At 43.6% G+C, this 20,315-nt stretch overlaps 1 long non-coding RNA gene across 3 annotated transcripts in view; it reads left to right on the forward strand.

The window, feature by feature from the left end:
• The window catches only part of LOC129734665 (uncharacterized), a 66,606-nt gene that overhangs the window by 19,633 nt on the left and 26,658 nt on the right, over nucleotides 1-20,315 (forward strand). For all 3 annotated transcript variants that reach the window (XR_008730149.1, XR_008730150.1, XR_008730151.1), the window contains exon 3: nucleotides 19,959-20,025. This is a non-coding gene — a long non-coding RNA (uncharacterized LOC129734665). The remainder of the gene's footprint in view (nucleotides 1-19,958; nucleotides 20,026-20,315) is intronic.

Below are 20,315 nucleotides of genomic sequence, written 5' to 3' on the forward strand. Positions count from 1 at the left end.
TTATTCAATGTTGTCTACATTTTGTAACGACTTTGCACATTCTACATCTGAGAATATTGCATAACAGAATAAAACATGTGTCCACCTGGTATGATCGAGTACTAGCGAGATCCTCCTACATAAGCTGTAGGTCATTTGTGATGGGGATGTTTGTGGTTTGTTTTATATTATAAGGGAAGCTGTGAAAGTTATGGTGAATAATTCACACATTGCATAGGTGAATTAATAGCCTGAGCCTTCAAAAAAAGAGAAGAAGGGGGGGAAGGGAACATTTGGGCATGTGTATAGTTCTGAGAAGGCTAGTTAGCTGTAGAACTGCTGAGTCTGTGCACTGCTTTAGCTTCATCAGCTAGTAGGGTATAGTTGTCGTGCTTTTTGTTTTTTTATCCCTGGTCCTCTGAGAGGGTAGTTCTCTAATCTAATCTCTCATCTAATTCATATGCAAGACCTTCAAAATGTTAGGTGTTTGGTATGTTAAATCACACATCTGAAACTAAGGTGATCTGATCATGAAATGAGATAGTTGAATTGTGTTGAGGGGAAAAATCAGTGGAGGTTCAGCTCTAATCTGGATTTAAAAAGAAGAATTGTTTTTATGTATGCTAGGGAATTCATGCTCAGTCATAAAGCCTTTGTGATGACTGTGCAATCCATAACTTGTCTGCTTTCTGGAATACACCTGTTAGGATGGTGAATGCTAATCCAGGCTGCCTGTTGTATGATACAAGTTTGCAGATTCAGATAACACAGTAACCCGGCAGTGGATCAAAGCTGGTGTGAAGGCTGTTGCCAGGCTTGTGTATGGAGAGGGCCCATTGATAACAGTGCTTCATTTGGTAGGTGGTGCGCAGGAACGTGAATAGGACGTAGGGCTGACAGATGTCTGGGAGTAATCCAGTGATCTGACTTCTGTTGCTTTTTCCCCTGCAGCAGTATACCTAATGATGTGATGCTATTCACTTGTTTCACATGGAATGCTCATCTTGGATTTCTTCATATGCACAGATGCACTTACTCTAGTTATTACTTACTGCTTTCGTGGTTCCTCTTAGTGCTAAAAGATGAAGGAGTATGGTAGTAGTAGAACATATTGACAGAATGAATCTGGCTGTAAACATGCATAACAATCTTGCAGCAATATTCTGCTGGAAACATTGAGCTTGCATAGCTGAATGCAGCCCCACCCACTCAAAGCTGGAGAAATAGAGGTGACACAATCCTAAAGCTGATGTAGAAATATGTAAAATATTGATTGGTTTTAGCAAGGAGTGCTACTCCTTGAATACTCGAAATTCCATGTGGAACTGAGTATGCATCTTGAATTCTGAAAATTCAATGGAAACTTAGCACTAGAATTATTTATAGGGGGAAAAAAAAAGTTTGTGTGATTTGCCTGTTTGGCTTTCTTTGGGTTTAAAAAAACCCCTCACTGCCTGGCAAAAAAGACTCCGAACTTGCTTTTAGCATCTTTGGAACCAAAAGTCTCTGAACAGCATTTTATAAATTACCCTTTCTCAAAGGGGATGGGTTGAAGAGGGATCAGAAATACCAACATTGCCATAAAATATGGGGAATTGTTCTTGTTTACCTTTCCTTCATCTGCATTTATCTGTTCATGAACCCTTGGCTTTTGAAGACTTCATCTCCTGCAGTCTTCATCTCCTGATCTGGAGACTGAATTTTTCTGCCTGCTTGCATTTGCATCGTATTTACCTTAAACTTTTTATACTTTTGCTTATCAGAATGAGCTTTGTGGACCTGAGAAACAGTACTGCACAAACTAAAATAAGGATTGAATGTGCTTGAGTTCTGTTTCATTGTAAGTGCTAAATTTCATGGGTTTGTTACAGAGATATAGGACCAAGCATAATTTTAGTGGACATTGTGTCTTGGCATGGCTCCTTTTGTACTCAACCAGAGCGGGAGCATTGAGGCTGCAAGAAATTTTGCTGCATGTTTTCCAGATCTGGCTATTAGTATATTTTTTTTCCCTCTGTTAAATTGCATCCTTATTCTTACAGGTTTCCTTTTCCAAGTTTTCACAGGTTTTGTTGAAAAGAATGATGTCTTTGGAGTATTTAGAAAAGTATTAAAAAAGCTGGCACAAGCAAGTGCTGATCTGATCAGGAAAAGTGTACATGTTTGTTACAGAATTATAACAGCAATTTGAAACAGAGCATTTTTCAGTCTGTATAAATAGTCTGTGTATATCTATCTGTATATAATGTCTGCGGAGGGAGAAGCAGCTCTCAAATCAATGAGAACTGCTTTGGTGGGCTTTTTTATTTTTTATTTTTTATTTTTTATTTTTTATTTTTTATTTTTTATTTTTTATTTTTTATTTTTTATTTTTTATTTTTTATTTTTTATTTTTTATTTTTTATTTTTTATTTTTTATTTTTTATTTTTTATTTTTCTTAACTGTCTCACTGGTGAAGTAGATTATATATGCTTGACACTCATCCTGGTTCGCTTTGTGATTTAACTTGATTTTAAGTGTTATGTTGGGATGTGAAGAATGTACTCGGTTTGTCATACACTTAAAAGTCTATCTGGAATTCCTGGCTTGCATGCTGGCTAAGCTCTAATAGCAAATTAATTTTCTGGCTGGATTGCATTGAAAAAGTGTGTATTTAATAGCTTGCTTCCTAAAAGCATGCACCACACTTACTTTGACATCTGGTTATTGGAAGTGCCTGAGGAAAAAACCTGTTTTTTCAGTAAGTGAAAAACCTGTTTTTTTAAAGCAAGTAAACTTAAACAGTTTAAAATACTTTAATTCTTCAGGATTTTTGTGTGTATTGTCTGTTTGTGCTACCCAAAACTACACAGGGACACTCTGAAAGCAGCTTTTCAGATTGTAGGAGCTTGCACTCTGTGACAACTGAAGAACAGAGTATTTCATATCCTTTTGATTCTTTCCCTGAGGAAAGTAGTTCTTCAGATATTTCAGTGTTGAAAACAACATCTCACCCCCTGTGTCTTTTGTTGTTGTTGTTGTAACAACTGGATGTGCTAGTGCACACTAGGAAGGACTCAGAGGTGGTTTGATTTCATAGTATGCTTGATTTTATTGTATCACAGAAGCCTCTGTGTGCAGGAAGGCAGAAGGGTATCACCACGCTCCCTGTGACAATCAACAGCATTGGCAAGAAAGAACTATTAATTTTGGTGATGCTTTCCATGTTACTTACTGAATGGACTTCATTCTAATAAATATAAAACTCTTCCCTCATCTGGCAGTCAATCAAAATGCAGGCATTTGTGTACTGCTGGAAAATTGGCCTTTCAGCTCATCTCATGGAAATCAAATCCAAAGTGTGCAGATGGTGATACGTAATCTCCAAGGCCTGTAACAAAGCTAGATAAAGCTGCTAGCTGAACATGCCTATGTTTAGTTGTCCTCAAAGGAGCTTCAGCTGGTGTATGAAATTCACGGTGCTTTGATTTCATTCCAGAGTTCAGACTACCCAGTCTGTAAAGGGTAAAGAGGCTGCTGGTGAAATGTGCAAGGTGTGCAGCCAAGAGAGCAAAGTTCTCCTGGCCTGCATTGCTTATACTGAGGGTATGTAGCAAAGGTTGCTTTGGGTTCTGTCTTGCCTTTTATTTTTGGGGGGGGCGCAGCGTCAAAATACATGCCTGCCCTATGATGCTTCAGCTTTTATTCTTCATATCTCATTCAGTTTCTGTACAGTTGTTTTGGTTTTTTTAATAAAACACGTTGTGCTCTTGCTGTACTTAACAGACCAATTGTCTCTGCAATTTTACACGTAGTTTCAAAAGCCATTCTAAACTGAGCTAATGACTACACCGTTAAAATGTTGGTTTATCTGAAGATACAGCTAATACTGGAAAAAGGACAGTTAAAGAACTTGAAAGGTGATTTTTTTTAATAGTGTACACAAGTTTAGGGTTTGTATAATTCAAACACGGTTTTTAATCAAGTAGTTCTGTAGCTTGAATGATCAGGAATTGGCTTTCATTTTGTCGGAAATTAAGGTGCAAAGAACTGAGGCTTGCTAGTGAAGTACAGTTCCCATTCTTGAATCTTATTGTTAGGACATGATTTCAACAAAATAATGGAACAGAAGGAGAAGGCAAGTATAGCTGCACACCCTAAACAGTGAGGACCATTTGTAAACTTCCAAATTTTTATTCAGATGCCTAAATGCTGTGATTTTGAGTATGTCCTTGTCATTTTAGGTATGTTTTCAGGCTGGAGGTCTGCCCTTGTACGCATGCAGATGAAACAACTATTGCAAAAAAAAAACCCCAAAACCACCCCCAAAACCCAAAAAACTGCTGAGAGAGTGAATTCCTTGCCTTAGTATTCCCCTAATGCTAGACCGCAATAAGGGGACCCATTTTACTGGAAAAGTAATGTGAAAAATATGGGCAGCCTTACAAATGCAACCAAGGTGGCATTGTACCCATGATCCCCAATGCAGTGGGGCTGCAGAGAGAAAAACCTCGCATTTTAAAACACAGTTGGGAAAAAATTCTGCAGACACTGGCCCAAAGTGTCTGGATGTGTTACCTCTCCCACTAATGTATATATAAGAAGCACTGTGAATAGAAAATATGGGCTGTTACCTCACCAGAATTTAATGGGCAGACCCATGTGATTGTCTCACTCAGCCCTCCCTGCATTCAAACATAAAACTAACAGATAAAGCTCTTCTGAAATATTGTCAGCTATTAATGAAATGTTTTAAGGACTTCCCACAGACTGCTGAAAGATGCTTTACCAGAACCCACCACTCAAGTCTGTCACGCATTGAAATCAGGAGACTGAATCTACATTTACAGTCTTTATTTATACAATCTTTATGCAGACTTTACACAGTCTGCCAGTGAGAACATGTGCATCAGCTGCACTGGAAGGGACCTTATTGGTACTGGTAATTACTGATGCTGCAGTCATGTGCGAGGACCTGCTTGATGAATACGTGCTTCCCAGGGTAAAAGGGTCATACCATCTTCAGACACAACACAGAGCATATCACCTGTCACAGCAGAGCTGGATTATCTGGATGAACATGCTTTGATGAAATGTCAGCAAAAGTACAGTCTACAGCCCTGAAAATAGACGTTGGTGACCTTGCTATCATTAGAAACTGTTGATTGTTTTTAGAAATTGTAGCTCAGTGTTTTGCATTTGGTTTTATTTTATTACAGGTCATATACTAATCTATAAGAATTGTTATGTGGTGAGACCTTAAAAATGAAAGATTATAAGGAGTATGTGACTCTGAAGCCTGTAAGACACTGCCTGCTGACACTTGTGCGTTAAAATGTTTCTCTTTTTTTTTCTTGGCGTTTCAATACATCCAGGCCTCTCCTGAAAAGACGGACACAATTTACCCCAGCATAACAAAAGATAAAACACTCTTCGCAAAGTACTTTTTTTTTGAAAAACTGGCTTCCACCGATCTGCATTATAATCACAGCTATAAAGGGCTGTAAGTGTATCTGCTGTAATGAGAGAGATGGTAATGCTGTCTCAGCCTTACAGTTAGAGGCACAGTGAGCATCTCAGGTAGCCCTGCAAAACAGAATGGCATTTGATTATGTGCTTGTCACGGCAGGAAGGTATTTGGATACTGCTTAACACCACTTGCAGCACAGATGCAGATGATGATCAGAGAACAGAAATGGACAAACATGAAATTTGAGGTAATGTTCACATACTGGTGAAAAACTGTTTTGACTGGTGAAGATGGTTCCCGGACTGGAAAGGTTGGTGAGAAAAAATGACTTAATATAGCATTGAGGTACATATACATATTGAGCATATACAATGGGGTTTGTTAACTTCAGTGCTTGTGCATGTATTAGTTCAGTTGATCTTACATTGTAGCCAATTAGTATGTTATAGAGCATAGCAAAAAGCAAGCAAGGACCAGAACAAAAATGCCGAATTTGTTAAGAGGCTAAGGAAGAAGAAAAGGAAGAATTGCTTGTACTAATGACTAAAAATGATTATAAAACCTAGAGGCAGGAAAGAATGATGGGCCAACATGGCCCACATGTTGGTCGATTCCAGGTTCCCACAGGTGGTGGACTGGGTGTCTGTGTCTGCGGCCATTCTACCATGTCTTACCCTACACTGTAAGAGAAAGAGACCCTTATCTGAAGGTGTCTAAAACTAAGCTGTAAACAAATGAAGAAGAGAGAAAAGGGAATAAAATTATGTGTGGTAAAGCAAATGATTTTGGAAATGGAAATTGGGAGCAAGAAGCTTAAGGAGAAATTTGAAAGGTCTGCAGTGGTGAATGTGTGAGTAATTGCTCATGAAAGGACAGAATCTGCAGGGGATATTCAAATTGTAATTGCCCAGGCATGGAAGGCCCAACTACAAGAAAAGGTCAAACTGTCTGGAAGCAGAGATGTCAGTGACAGTAGGACTCCCTCTAGGGGGGTGAAGTTTCCCTTGGTGATAAGAATCAGCCTCAGTGCTGTCTTGTAGCTCTCCTGGAACAGGAGTGCTCAGGCGCCGCCTCTGGTCAGCAGAGCAGGGCTGGTGGATGGTCCTAAGGCAGGGCTGAGGTGCCCCATTCATATGATTGCTGCCTGGGAAAAGCATTTCCAAGTCCATCTGAAAAACCCAAAGGGAAATACAGGAAGCCAGAAGGCAGCTACTGGGGGTGTTTTATCACCAAAGCCAAGGAATGTCCAGGGGAAAGGAGACACCCCACAAACCCAGCAGGCTGGGCAGTGACAGCAGCCCCAACCCTGCCCATCACAGCTCTTGCCCAAGCATGCTCTCAGGAGGGAGCTCCAAAGCCACCACTACAGCAAAGAGGGCAGCGACACTAATGGATGTGGGGGAAGTGCCCAGCTGGATAACCTCCACCATGGGACACTGTGATGCCTAACGCTGCAGCCCTCCCTCTCCCTCCCTGGCCGCCAGCTCCTACCGACAACGGGACACAGCACTGCCCTGGCATCACCTACACCATTTCAAGACCGTTGGATTTACCGCTCCACTCTCAAGTCCAAACACCTGCAGCTCTGGAAATGACAAGCAACAACCGCTATTCAGCAGCAGCTCCTTTGGCTGCTGCAGCATGCCAGCACACGGGCACCAGGCTCTGATGTCACCGCCATTAGGCACAGCATCATGGAGACATTTGAGAACTTCCACTTAGTACCCACAGCCAGCTGGTGCCAACTCGTTAGTGCTTGCTGTCTGGCCGGACCAAGCCCAGCTGCCCAGAGGAATGCCTACAGCTAGGCACCACTTTGGTCTAACCCTGACAGCCATCTCCAGGAGAAATATCATCTGCTTCTGCTCTGGACGGGCTTGTTGATTCAGCTGACTCAGCTTCTCCTGTCCCTTCAAGATGGGACGAAAGCGCACCTTGTGATGCTGATCTAGCATTCCTCAAGGATGAAAATAATTTCCAAGCATGCAGCCAGGGCCACAGCACCAACAGAATCCATTTTTCAGAGGAGACCTCTGGTGACGCTGATGACTTTGCATCCCTCGCCTTTCCAAAGCAGCTCTGGAAGATGCTCCAAAGCCACCGGTTTCAGTCCATTTGGTGGGTTGTTGATGGCACCTTTGTTGCCACTGATGAGGAAGCCTTCCAAAAGAAAGTGCTGGCACAGAAAGAACCTCGTAGAGTTTTTGAAACTGGCAGCACGAAAAGCTTCTTTTGTGAGCTCCACCTCTATGGATTTTGCAAAAGTGCCACACGACTAAAACCACTGACTTGCTTGGTGAATTTCTGGCAGAAGCAGCAGTACCTTCTGCTCATAGCAAGGTACATCACTTCGCCTGTGTGTGAACTGACTCTCATAGTAATTGTGGTGCCAAAGCTTCACCTTCCAGTAACATAAGCCTTGGCAACACAGAAGAGGAGGATAAGGGCAAGAAATGCTCAGAGATTCATTCCTTTCTCAGCGCACTTCTCAGGTGAAAACACAAGGGTGGTCATTCCTTAACAGAACCAGAGCATAACTCCTTGCTCAGCCTAAGCTTTAGGTTTCAAATGCCCAATAGACCTTTTCAGGACCCACGCTGGTCTTTTGCTGTTACAAGGCTCAGTTGTCCTGCCTTGGTGTTTCCCCACCTCCAAAGACTGGCAACCAACTCTTCTTCTTGCATATTTTAGTTACTCTTCTACTACAACCTCATCTTGAAGAGAGATGATCCCCGCTCACTTGAGAGGTGCAAGAAAGAGTTGGCCACCAGAGGAGAGCAGCAGCTGCATTTCCACCGGTGCCAGCTCTGGAGGAAAACCACTCCAGAGGCAGCCCAGATGTGCAGCGCGGGGGTGCAGCCGCTGCTGCCAGACCTCGCGCCCCCTCCCTTTCCCTGCCACCGCAGCGCAGCCAGGCCCTGCCCGGCCCCCAGCAGCGGCTCCTGCCGCCCCTGCCCCTCCAGCCAGCCAGGGCACAGCTCCCACGGACAGCCGGGCACCTGCACAGAGGGCCGGGGTCTCCCGCCCTCCTGCCCCTGCACCGGGCGCAGCGGCCCTGCCGGCCCCGGGGCTGCCCCGCGGCCTCACCTCGGGCACCTGGGGTTCCCGTGGCTGTCCACGCTGGCAGCAGCCCCTGCTCTGGCCGTGCCAGGGCCACCGAATGCCCACTCCCCAGCCACCCCTCGCTGCCCAGTTGCACTGTAAGCCAGACTCTGCAGGTGCAGGCTTTAGGAAGTAGCCTTCCCCCGTCCCTCTCCCCTGCCTCCAACACAAAGATAAGAATTCTGGGCTTCCAGCTGCATTTATGCCTAGTTATCTAACGGATAATCATATAGGCCCACAGTAGTTTTCCTCTTGAGCAACTTTAAGAAAAACAATACAGAAACACCACAAAATTTGGAGCTTAATAAATAACAAAATTATTTTTCAAAGAAGGTGAACTTAATAAAATTCAGACTCAGATATGTACACGTGCACTGCTTTGCATTGATTTCTGAGCCATGCAAATGATAGATTCCAACAAGCATGTTGTGACTCCTACTACCAACATTTCATTAACCCACACTATGCTGCCAGTAGTCAACTCATTTTTTCATAAATCTGCCTAGTTTAATTTGCAATAGCATTATAAGTGGAAGTCCAATAGTTAAGTGTGCCAGGTATGAGTGTTTTCAGTGCAATTGGGTCATGATCCTGATGACAGTGAAAGCAAAGAGAAAGAATTTAAAAAATGATCAGTTTCAGAAAAGAAGGGTGGAGGGGGATGGGTAGAGGGCCTGTGTAGGCACCTGATGGCCAGCCAAGGCCAACCCACCACATCATTCATGCCTAAGTCTTAGTGAGTAAGTACCTAAGAAAGGAATGAATCTCTGAGCATTTCTTGCCCTTATCCTCCTCTTCTGTGTTGCCAAGGCTTATGTTACTGGAAGGTGAAGCTTTGGCACCACAATTACTATGAGAGTCAGTTCACACACAGGCGAAGTGATGTACCTTGCTATGAGCAGAAGGTACTGCTGCTTCTGCCAGAAATTCACCAAGCAAGTCAGTGGTTTTAGTCGTGTGGCACTTTTGCAAAATCCATAGAGGTGGAGCTCACAAAAGAAGCTTTTCGTGCTGCCAGTTTCAAAAACTCTACGAGGTTCTTTCTGTGCCAGCACTTTCTTTTGGAAGGCTTCCTCATCAGTGGCAACAAAGGTGCCATCAACAACCCACCAAATGGACTGAAACCGGTGGCTTTGGAGCATCTTCCAGAGCTGCTTTGGAAAGGCGAGGGATGCAAAGTCATCAGCGTCACCAGAGGTCTCCTCTGAAAAATGGATTCTGTTGGTGCTGTGGCCCTGGCTGCATGCTTGGAAATTATTTTCATCCTTGAGGAATGCTAGATCAGCATCACAAGGTGCGCTTTCGTCCCATCTTGAAGGGACAGGAGAAGCTGAGTCGGCCGAATCAACAAGCCCATCCAGAGCAGAAGCAGATGATATTTCTCCTGGAGACGGCTGTCAGGGTTAGACCAAAGTGGTGCCTAGCTGTAGGCATTCCTCTGGGCAGCTGGGCTTGGTCCGGCCAGACAGCAAGCACTAACGAGTTGGCACCAGCTGGCTGTGGGTACTAAGTGGAAGTTCTCAAATGTCTCCATGATGCTGTGCCTAATGGCGGTGACATCAGAGCCTGGTGCCCGTGTGCTGGCATGCTGCAGCAGCCAAAGGAGCTGCTGCTGAATAGCGGTTGTTGCTTGTCATTTCCAGAGCTGCAGGTGTTTGGACTTGAGAGTGGAGCGGTAAATCCAACGGTCTTGAAATGGTGTAGGTGATGCCAGGGCAGTGCTGTGTCCCGTTGTCGGTAGGAGCTGGCGGCCAGGGAGGGAGAGGGAGGGCTGCAGCGTTAGGCATCACAGTGTCCCATGGTGGAGGTTATCCAGCTGGGCACTTCCCCCACATCCATTAGTGTCGCTGCCCTCTTTGCTGTAGTGGTGGCTTTGGAGCTCCCTCCTGAGGGCATGCTTGGGCAAGAGCTGTGATGGGCAGGGTTGGGGCTGCTGTCACTGCCCAGCCTGCTGGGTTTGTGGGGTGTCTCCTTTCCTGCATTGGTACTTGGGCTGCAGGTGCATGATGTGTTGTGGGGGGTGGCTGGGATGTGGGGACATTGTGGCCCTGGCGTGGCTAGAGCAAACACTGCTGCCAGCATGGAGAACCATGGGAAACCACAGGTGCTCTCAGTTTGGTAGGTCAGGCCTGGGGGCCTGTCGAGTGGCTCTTCCTGGCTGCAATAGCAGAAAGGCAGGAAAATCCAGCCCTCATGTGCAAGATGTCCGGTTCCTCCCCATTTCTTCTCTCGCCTGAGAAGGGGTCTGTGATTTCAGTAGCCCTTCTCCTGTCCTGGGCAGTTTGTGTACCCAGGTGATGCTCCCAGATTTCAGCAGTCTCCCCATGGCTACTTTGTAGGATCAGCTGGATGTAAAACACAGACGTGCATTTTGCAAAGACAAATGGGAGATACGCAACCCCTGCCCCACATTCCTGGGCTCTTATGCTTTATTTTGAAACTGAACATTCAGAAAACAAGCCAACAGAATGAATTATGCCTTATGAACCTTTTGAATTATAACCATTTTTAGAGGAGAACCACATTAATGAAGTTTTTAATTTTGGACCTTTCACACATGCAGAAATACCCATACACTCTTTGCCAGAATTCTGAAGGTTTTTTCGATGGTCTGGCTGGTACTTCGTGATCTAATGCTGTATTGAAACTTGCTACTTCATACTAATAATTTGATTGTAATAATAACCATATCAAGTATCAGTAGCTTTGAATTAATCTGACAGAGACTTGTGTCTGTATTACATTTTTTTATTACTTTCTGTGCAGTGTCTTTTTTGCTACATCATCTTTTCAGATGCTATTTTCAAATTAGTACTTTAACAACATACTCTTGGTTCAATAAAGTGACCATAAACCTTTCGTTTTGTGCTAGTTAGTTGGAAGGGAGTCCAAAGATATTGCAGGAAATTGAATATTTAAAATTGGATTCCAAATCGGGAAAACAACAGTTTGTTGCAAAAATACACAGGAGTCCTATTCCCTTGCATTTGTGAAGCACCCGTTCAAGTAATCTTGCATGGAATTCAAACTCTTTTAAGATGCAAGTTTCCATAAAAGCTGAGGCAGTTGTTAATTTTGTTCAGATAAAGATCTGTGTTCACATCATGCTTGGTATCGCTTTATTGAGTAGCACAATTCTCAATTAGCAGGTATCGCATAATGGAAGACATTGAATAGTACTGACTCCTCTGTCTTGCTTTCTGGTGAGGCATCCCCTCTTCAGGAGTGGCTTGTGTCCCTTTCTTGAGGGTTGCAGGCAGATTCCTTGACTGCTTCCTGCAGGAAAGCTGCAGACACCTGAGAAACGGGTAGTGCGAAAGCTTGCTTTTTGTAGCTTACAGGTGTCTGGAATCAAAACTCCATGTAAACCGTCTTATTTCTGAAGAATTACTGCATGCCACCTATGGTAGCGTGCTAACAAACTTCGAGGTGGAGCAATTAAAAAGACAAGGTAAACTGATAAAAATGTATCAATGCTGAATCCTACAAATAGGTAGTGAGTGATAATGCGAGTTTTCGGGAAGGAATTGCCATTGTGATATGACATATTGGGAGGGCTTCTTATGTCTAATGATGATCAGTTACATCAAAGGATCTGTTCTGTAGAGTGAACTCTAGATGTATGTACTGGGTTTGCATGGCAAAATTTTTGGTGGCAGCGGGGCTACAGGGGTGGCTTCTGTGAGAAGTTACAGAAGCTTCTGCCATGTCCAATGGAGCCAATGCCAGCTGGCTCCAAGATGGACCTGCCGCTGGCTGAGGCCCAGCCCATCAGTGACAGTGATAGCGCCTCTGAGATACAGTATTTAAGATGGGGGGAAAACTGCTCACAACAGCAGCTGTGAGAGAGGAGTGGTAATATATGAGCGGAACAGCCCTGCAGCCCCCCAGGCCAGCGCCGCAGGAGGGGCAGGGGGGGCTCCAGGGGCCGGAGCAGAGATTCCCCCCAGCCCATGGTGAAGCCCACGGTGAGGCAGGCTGTGCCTCTCAGCCCATGGAGGCACACGGTGGAGCAGGTACCCACCTGCAGCCCATGGAAGATCCCACACCAGAGTAGGGCGATGCCTGAAGGAGGCTGTGACCCCATGGGAAGAAGCCCACGTTGGAGCAGAATCCTGGCAGGGCCTGTGGCCCCATGGGGAGAAGACCCCCCACAGGAACAGATCTGCTGGTAGGGCTTGTGACCCCATGGGGGACCCATGCTGGAGCAGTCTGTTCCTGAAGGACTGCACCCCATGGAAGGGACCCACAGTGGAGCAGTGTGTGAAGAACTGCAACCTGTGGGAAAGACCCATGTTGGAGAAGTTCAGGAAGGACTCTCTCCCATGGAAGGGATCCTGAGCTGGAGCAGGGGAAGAGTGTGAGGAGGAAGGAGCAGTGGAGACAACATGTGATGAACTGACCTCAACCCCCATTCCCTGTCCCCCTGTGCCGCACAGTGGTATGACAAAAAGACTGGGACTAGGGCTGAACCTAGGAGGAAGGGGAAGGTGTGATTGGAATGGTAATATATTAAACTAATTTCCCCAAGTCAAGTGTGTTTTGCTCGTGGTGGTAATTGCTGAGTGATCTCCCTGTCCTTATCTTGACCCACAAGCCTTTTGTTTTATTTTCTCTCCCCTGTCCGGTTGAGGAGTGGAGTGACAGAGCAGCTTTGGTGGGCACCTGGCATTCAGCCAGGTCCAAACCATCATGGTGTTAATGTAGGAACTTGAAGAATTCAGTGTTCTTGGCAAAAATTACACTTGGAGAAAAGATGATTTTACTGAGTAGGGGGAGTTGCAGCAAGATTGAAGTGGTTAAGCAGCTTTTTTCTACTGCTTTACAAGATGTAACCAATAAAAGATTGGATGCTGAATAAAAACTCTGAAAAACAGTGGATGCTTGAAAAAACAGCTAGAACTTGGCAGACAGTGGATTTGGTCCATTTCTGAAGGTTGATAGTGCCTGAAAAAATAGAAATTACTTAGAATTTGGCATACTACAGTGAAAGAAGCTGTAGCGTATGAGCAGTGGAGATCCAAGCTGTTGTTCAGACAAAATGTATGGGCCCTTAGAATTAGTGGAAGGAGAAACATATCTTTACCTATAGGATAGAAGAAGATTACATCACTATTTACATTTGTAAACCTCAGTAGAGTTTGCCATTTTGGCCAAAGATCGTGAATGACAATACAACTGTTGCAAGGTTTCTTGCTATGTGTAACAGAGTCTTCCAGAAAACCTAGTGTATAATGCATTGAGCTGTTAACCCAGAGTAAGTGGTGTGGTTGTGTTGTGTTATTTTACTATCAGCTGTACATTGTCCAGTGTCCTGAGAGAGCAATAGTCCTAACAATACTGAGGGAAGCCTTTGACACAAAAGGAAAGTTTATTTGGTTCCAGAGAACAATTTTATGTCCTGTGAGACAAGCATGACTTGACTTTTCCAGGAAAATAGGGAATTGGGACAGATGTTACATGAAAAGACACTGGGCAAGAGAACACTTGTTACTGGATAAATATGTAAAAGCTGCAGACTTTCTTCTTTCTACAGAGAGAATACTTGTTAGACAAAGCCTGAGAACATCTTCATGTGGTAAAGAAGAATTAAGCCAGGACTGTGACAGAAATAGAAGTACAGAAGCTAAAAGGATCTAGATGGCTTTAGTTCTTAAAAAACCTGCAAACCAAACTAAACCCAAACACCACCACCCCCGACGCTGCCAGCAATGGAGTGGGTTCGCCAGCAGAGAATATTGCAGGGGGTTGGGAGTAGGCGATAGACTGCTTGTTACACGTGGACTCAAACCTGTCGAATTTACATTACCTGCAAAGGAGAAATAACTGGGAGAGGGAGCCTAATGAATATTTGTTCTATTTTGGAAGCTTCATTGGGGTTCCAGGATGTACTGCAGGGGGAGAGGAGAAAGGAGAGGAAGAATCACACGACACATTTCTGTTGCAAAATCTTTTTCCCAAACCAGCTTGTTTTGTTTAAAAACTAAATTAAATCCCTTCAAGATGCAACTTGGTTTGACTTGAGCATGAGAATAGAATCTGCGAGGTCTGAAGAGTCCATTGCCATCATGTCACATTGAAATATTTTCCTCTGGGAGCAGTAACACTGTTCTCTGTGATTACACCCTCAAGCCAAAGGCATGTTGCAAGGCATCTCAAGTTGTTTGAGTATTATTGATGAGTTTAGTAGGCTTGGTCATATGCATTTGGAATTATTTTGGGCTGGGAGAGAAATGCTGGGGAACTGTTCCTTTTTATAGTTCCTAACATGCAGTATAGAGGCTTATGCTATAAAGTTTGGGGGTAGTTGGACTGTTCCCAAGCACTAAAAAGGTGGTTTTGGAATACTATAACTGCCAGCAAGACATACTACACTTCCACGTATAAGCAAACTAGGACAGTCTCTCACAAAGTGCTCTTCCTACTGTATTTTTAACAGCCAGTACACTTGCACTGCATACTGAACAGCAATTACAAGAAAATAATAAACACTTTGGGTATAAGGTCCAAACTTTCAGAGGTTTGTGGAGATTGAATGATATGTAGACAGGAACACTTAATCACTGATGTAGCAGAGAGGGGTTTTAAAACTTAGGCAGATGAAATTTGTCCTTGAGAATTTAATTCACCTTGCACAAAGTCTTACTGGAATCTTAGTAAGTAATCAAACTCCTACAAACAAACACAAAACAAACTAAAAAGCAAAACCTCAACCCAAAACCTCCACTATTTGCATGCTACTTCTCCCCTGAGTATCCCAGTTCACAGATGTGCTGAGATTTCACAGCTAAACTTTAGTGAATGGAAACTGTTCTGAAAACTTAAAAGAATCACACTGTACTTTTGAAAAAGTTGTCATCCTTGTATTAACTTTGACTTTCGTGCTTTGATTTATCACTGATAAAAAAGCAAAGGAATCATAATGCCCCTTTACTTTCTGAGGCATTTGTAAGAGAACACTAAGACAACGTGATGGGTGAAAACACTTCACTTTCATACAGAAATCAGTAAGAGAGTATTCAGGATAAAGTGTGAAGAATATACTAAATTGTGAGGCTGCATACAGGGTAAGAAGAACAACATGAAAATGCTGAGTACCCTCTATTCAGTGAGCATCAGCATCCTGGACTGGAATGAAAGAAATTTGATCGTGTAGTTAAGGCTACTACAATGCACAAGGGAGACAAAACTTACCTGCCTGAACCTCTTTGCTTATATCACAACTGATGTAAACAAAAGCAGGTATATGGAACTGGAAGGATAGTTTCTTTTTTCAAGTCTCGAGTCCTCCTTGGCAAAGTCTTATGTAAGAGGATCTAGCTCTTTCCCTCTTTATGGATATTTTTGTCCAAGGGCACTATAAAAGACTCTTCTAGACAGTGGAAGAATCTGTTGAAGACTGCAGAAGGCTCTTTGGGTGTAGGAAAAGTGTGTATACCCAGTGTGTCCCCAGGAGAATAAACAAAGTTCTGAGTGCAAATTAGAAACAGATTAAGCTTGCCTGCAAGAGTTTAGTAAAGAAGAGATGATGAAATGGGGAAGGGATAGTGATGTCTCTTTGCCTAAACTGCCAGTAAGAACATCAGAGTGGTCCACAGCCCTCAAAACTTATGCATACATTATAGAAATATTTGTAGACAGTATCTCTTCCTGCATTATTTCTCTAAGTAAGGAAAGATAGCAGTAAAGATAGGTGAAGAAAGAAGACATGGTGGTACTGAGGAAGGGATCTGGGATTCTAAGAGGGGCTGGTGTTGCTTTGTGGGGCACTTCTGTCTCCAGATGCTATGCCACATGTTAGGGGTATTAGCTACTCTGATGCTACAGCTTTTTAAGAATATCTCTACTCGTTTCAATTCCTTCTGAGAGCCTGTGGTACAGTTCAGTGAATAAGGATCACATGAACAAGATAATGCTGATGTCTACTGGAGAGTTTACAGCATGAATCCTGAAACGTTCTTAAGTGCAAAGGAAACAAGCACCATGCAATTCAGTTTTCTTTAAGGTACTGCTAACCCCTTACCGGTAGTGGAAGCTTAGTTTTACTGCTGCCTGTCTTGTATGACATTGTTTTTGGTATAATTTTTTTACAATTACATGCTTTAATATCTACTCATCACTTTTGAGTTCATAGGCTGAAACACACTGAGGCTTTTACTGTAACTTAAAATAAGTTCACATGAAATTTTTGAAAACCTGTGATAGCTGAGAAGATAAAGGAAAACATTATGATATGAAACATTCCAAACACAGTTAATTCTAAATTTAATTACTATTTCTTAAAAAAACCCACCAAATTTTGCCTTAAAATCTGTATGGAGGAAAATAATCTTAAAGGAAGGCTTAGTAATGTTAACCACATTTTCTATACATCTACATTTTATTGCTTATAGTTGCAAGAAAGGAATTTAAGCACTGAATTCTGGCTTGATTCTGACCACTGTTATAAAAATTTGGGCCTAGAGCACAACTTTCTCTAACAAGAAAACAGCTCCATTTCCCACTATATTGTTTCTGCTTGTATAGATGATCAGTTTGCTTCATGCTTCCTCAATTTAAGAGCAAAATATGTTAGGTATAAAGCATTTTTAAATTTCTGTTTTAAATATTTGGTCTGAATGGTTTAGGCAAAAGAAAAGAGCGGAGTTGAAGTTTCCCCAAGATCACAGTGTAGTTATGCCATCTACTGCCACAATTCTGGTATCACATTTGAATTGTCTGCCCAAGTCACAAATACCACCATCGGCAATATATAGAGATAATCAAAGCAGAAGGCAGTGGCTTGGCATGAAGAAGTGTTTATGCTTTAAATGATGTGTAGCTTTAAATGAGACACTAAACATCAACAAGTTGTCTTCAGTTTCTTTAATCCCATTTTCCAGTGGTAAAGCTCACAAATACTAATGTAGAACTGGATCGTCACTTTCTTCCTTCTTGTGCTTCAGTTCCTGAAGGCAGAGGTAATATCAGCTTTGCAAAGAATAGGTACCAAAAATTGGCAATCTATTGATATTTAAAGGGCGATGTGACAAAAACTTTGGTTGCAGGTCACTGACAATCAGAATAAAAGGGAAAAGAGGCCTGCCAGAAAGTATGTGGCGTCTATACTGTTGTGGTGGCTTTGACCATGGCAGGATGCCAGGTGACCACTAAGCTCCTCTGTCGTTCCCCTCCTCAGCAGGACAGGGGAGAGAAAATAAAACAAAAGGCTTGTGGGTTGAGATAAGGACAGGGAGATCACTCAGCAGTTGTTGTCATGGGCAAAACAGGCTTGACCTGAGGAAATTAGTTTGATTTATTGCCGGTCAAATCAGAAGAGGGTAATGAGAAATAAAAACCTGAATCTTAAAACACCCTGCCCCCACCTTTCTCTTCTTCCCAGGCTCAACTTTATTCCAAGTTTTCTCTGACCTCCCCTCAAGCAGCACACGGCGACTGGGAGTGGGGGTTGCAGTCAGTCCATCACACGTTGTCTCTGTTGCTCCTTCCTTCTCAGGAGGAGGACTCCTCACACTCTTCCCCTGCTCCAGCTCAGGATCCCTTCCATGGGAGAGAGTCCTTCCTGAACTTCTCCAACATGGGTCTTTCCCACAGGTTGCAGTTCTTCACACACTGCTCCACTGTGGGTCCCTTCCATGGGGTGCAGTCCTTCAGGAACAGACTGCTCCAGCATGGGTCCCCCATGGGGTCACAAGCCCTACCAGCAGATCTGTTCCTGTGGGGGGTCTTCTCCCCATGGGGCCACAGGCCCTGCCAGGATTCTGCTCCAATGTGGGCTTCTTCCCATGGGGTCACAGCCTCCTTCAGGCATCGCCCTACTCTGGTGTGGGGTCTTCCATGGGCTGCAGGTGGGTATCTGCTCCACCGTGTGCCTCCATGGGCTGAGGGAACAGCCTGCCTCACCGTGGGCTTCACCACGGGCTGGGGGGAATCTCTGCTCCGGCCCCTGGAGCCCCCCCTGCCCCTCCTGCGGCGCTGGCCTGGGGGGCTGCAGGGCTGTTCCGCTCATATATTACCACTCCTCTCTCACAGCTGCTGTTGTGAGCAGTTTTCCCCCCGTCTTAAATACTATATCTCAGAGGCGCTATCACTGTCACTGATGGGCTGGGCCTCAGCCAGCGGCAGGTCCATCTTGGAGCCAGCTGGCATTGGCTCCATTGGACATGGCGGAAGCTTCTGTAACTTCTCACAGAAGCCACCCCTGTAGCCTCCCCCACTACCAAAACTTTGCCATGCAAACCTAGCACAACTGTAAGTCACATAATTCAGATGTATTCTTCCTATAGGACAGGCACTTACCTGTTTCTCCAGCTCCAGTTCTTTTTACTTGATTATTTGAATTAAGTTTTAATTCCATTAAAAAATCAATGTGATGCTGCTTCTTCCTGTCTGTCACAGACATTTGTTCAGTTTGCTGTCAAACAGGAATGGGTAGAGGACTGTCTTCCATTTCTAAAAGTCTTGGATGTCAAGACATTTTTTTTGGCATGTAAGGTAAAGCTTTCAAACTTTAAGATCACTATTGTACTGTTGACAATGGACCTTAAGAGTTTATTGTAAAGTATGTATGATTTTTTTGCCACATCACTCTTCATCCCTCTAGACTGAGCAACTATAATTCCTTCAGCTTTTCCTGTTTTCCAGACCTCTGATTATTCTTGTTGCCTTTTCTAGCTGGTTCACATCCTTCTTGAATTAATACCCAGAACTGGGCATTTCCAGCTGAGGGCAACTCCATCGCGTAGATGAGTGAAGAAATTCTCATGGGGGGTAAAACCTATTCCCATATGCATTTGCCCTTGGATCACAAAATGTACCAGTTAACTCCTAGGTCTCTTTCTGTAGTGCAGCTGTATACAGTCATCTGTTATACTATGACTGTGCAGATGATTACCCCTAAATATAGAACTTTGCATCTGCTCTGAGTAGTGCCTAACCTCTGCTGTAGTCAGTAAGAATTCAGTTAATTAGGAGTTTGAATTCTAATCCCGTCCTTCAATTTAAGTCCCTTCCAGATCGGTATCACCTGTACATTTATTAACCATACCTGTTATTTCTTTCACTCAAGTTAATAAAAAAATACTGAACAGTTCTGGGCTTGGGATAGACTCTTGTAAAACCTCACTCCATACCCTGTTCCAGTTTGTTGCTAACCTGCCAATAGTACTTTTGCTATCCAGTTTTTCCTACATGCTTCTTTCTCTTAACTTGCTTTCTTACTTCTTACAAGAACATAATCTGAAACAGTTTTGTAATTGAAGCTTAAAATCAAGGTGTTAACACTTAATATTTCTTCCCTGTTCAGTAGAATCGCTGTGTTAGACAAAGGGAGAAAGTGTGAATAGCTTGATACTACTCCATGGGGCACTTTCTCATTCCCTTTTTACCTTTGTTATGCTTAAACTTTCTTGTTTTCCTGTTTTCTAGGAGGTGAAGGTAAGCTGGCAGGGTTCCATGTCCCAGGTTCTCCCCTTTCTTCTTCCCTGGTTTAAAGGTAGGCACCAGATGTTTTTCCTGTCCTCCTCTCAGTGTTCTGGGCTCATCCATGTCCTTTATGAAATCTGAAAGATAACTGCTAGTTGTTCTTAAGCTGCTTCCTTTAGCCTTTTGCAAGCACTGGTTTTAGGACAGTAGAATGGGCCAACAAGCTGCCCATTCCTGACCAGGAGGGTTCCTCTCCTCCCCTCTCAGCCCCAGTATGCCATTAGACAGGCTCCACTGTTCATGGAGGCAGTGGCCTCAGTGTTTTTAAAGGTAAATTTCAACAGCACTTCCAGCTTGAAA

The sequence above is a fragment of the Falco cherrug genome, chromosome Z (assembly GCF_023634085.1).
Source record: "Falco cherrug isolate bFalChe1 chromosome Z, bFalChe1.pri, whole genome shotgun sequence".
Classification (NCBI taxonomy): Eukaryota; Metazoa; Chordata; class Aves; order Falconiformes; family Falconidae; genus Falco; species Falco cherrug.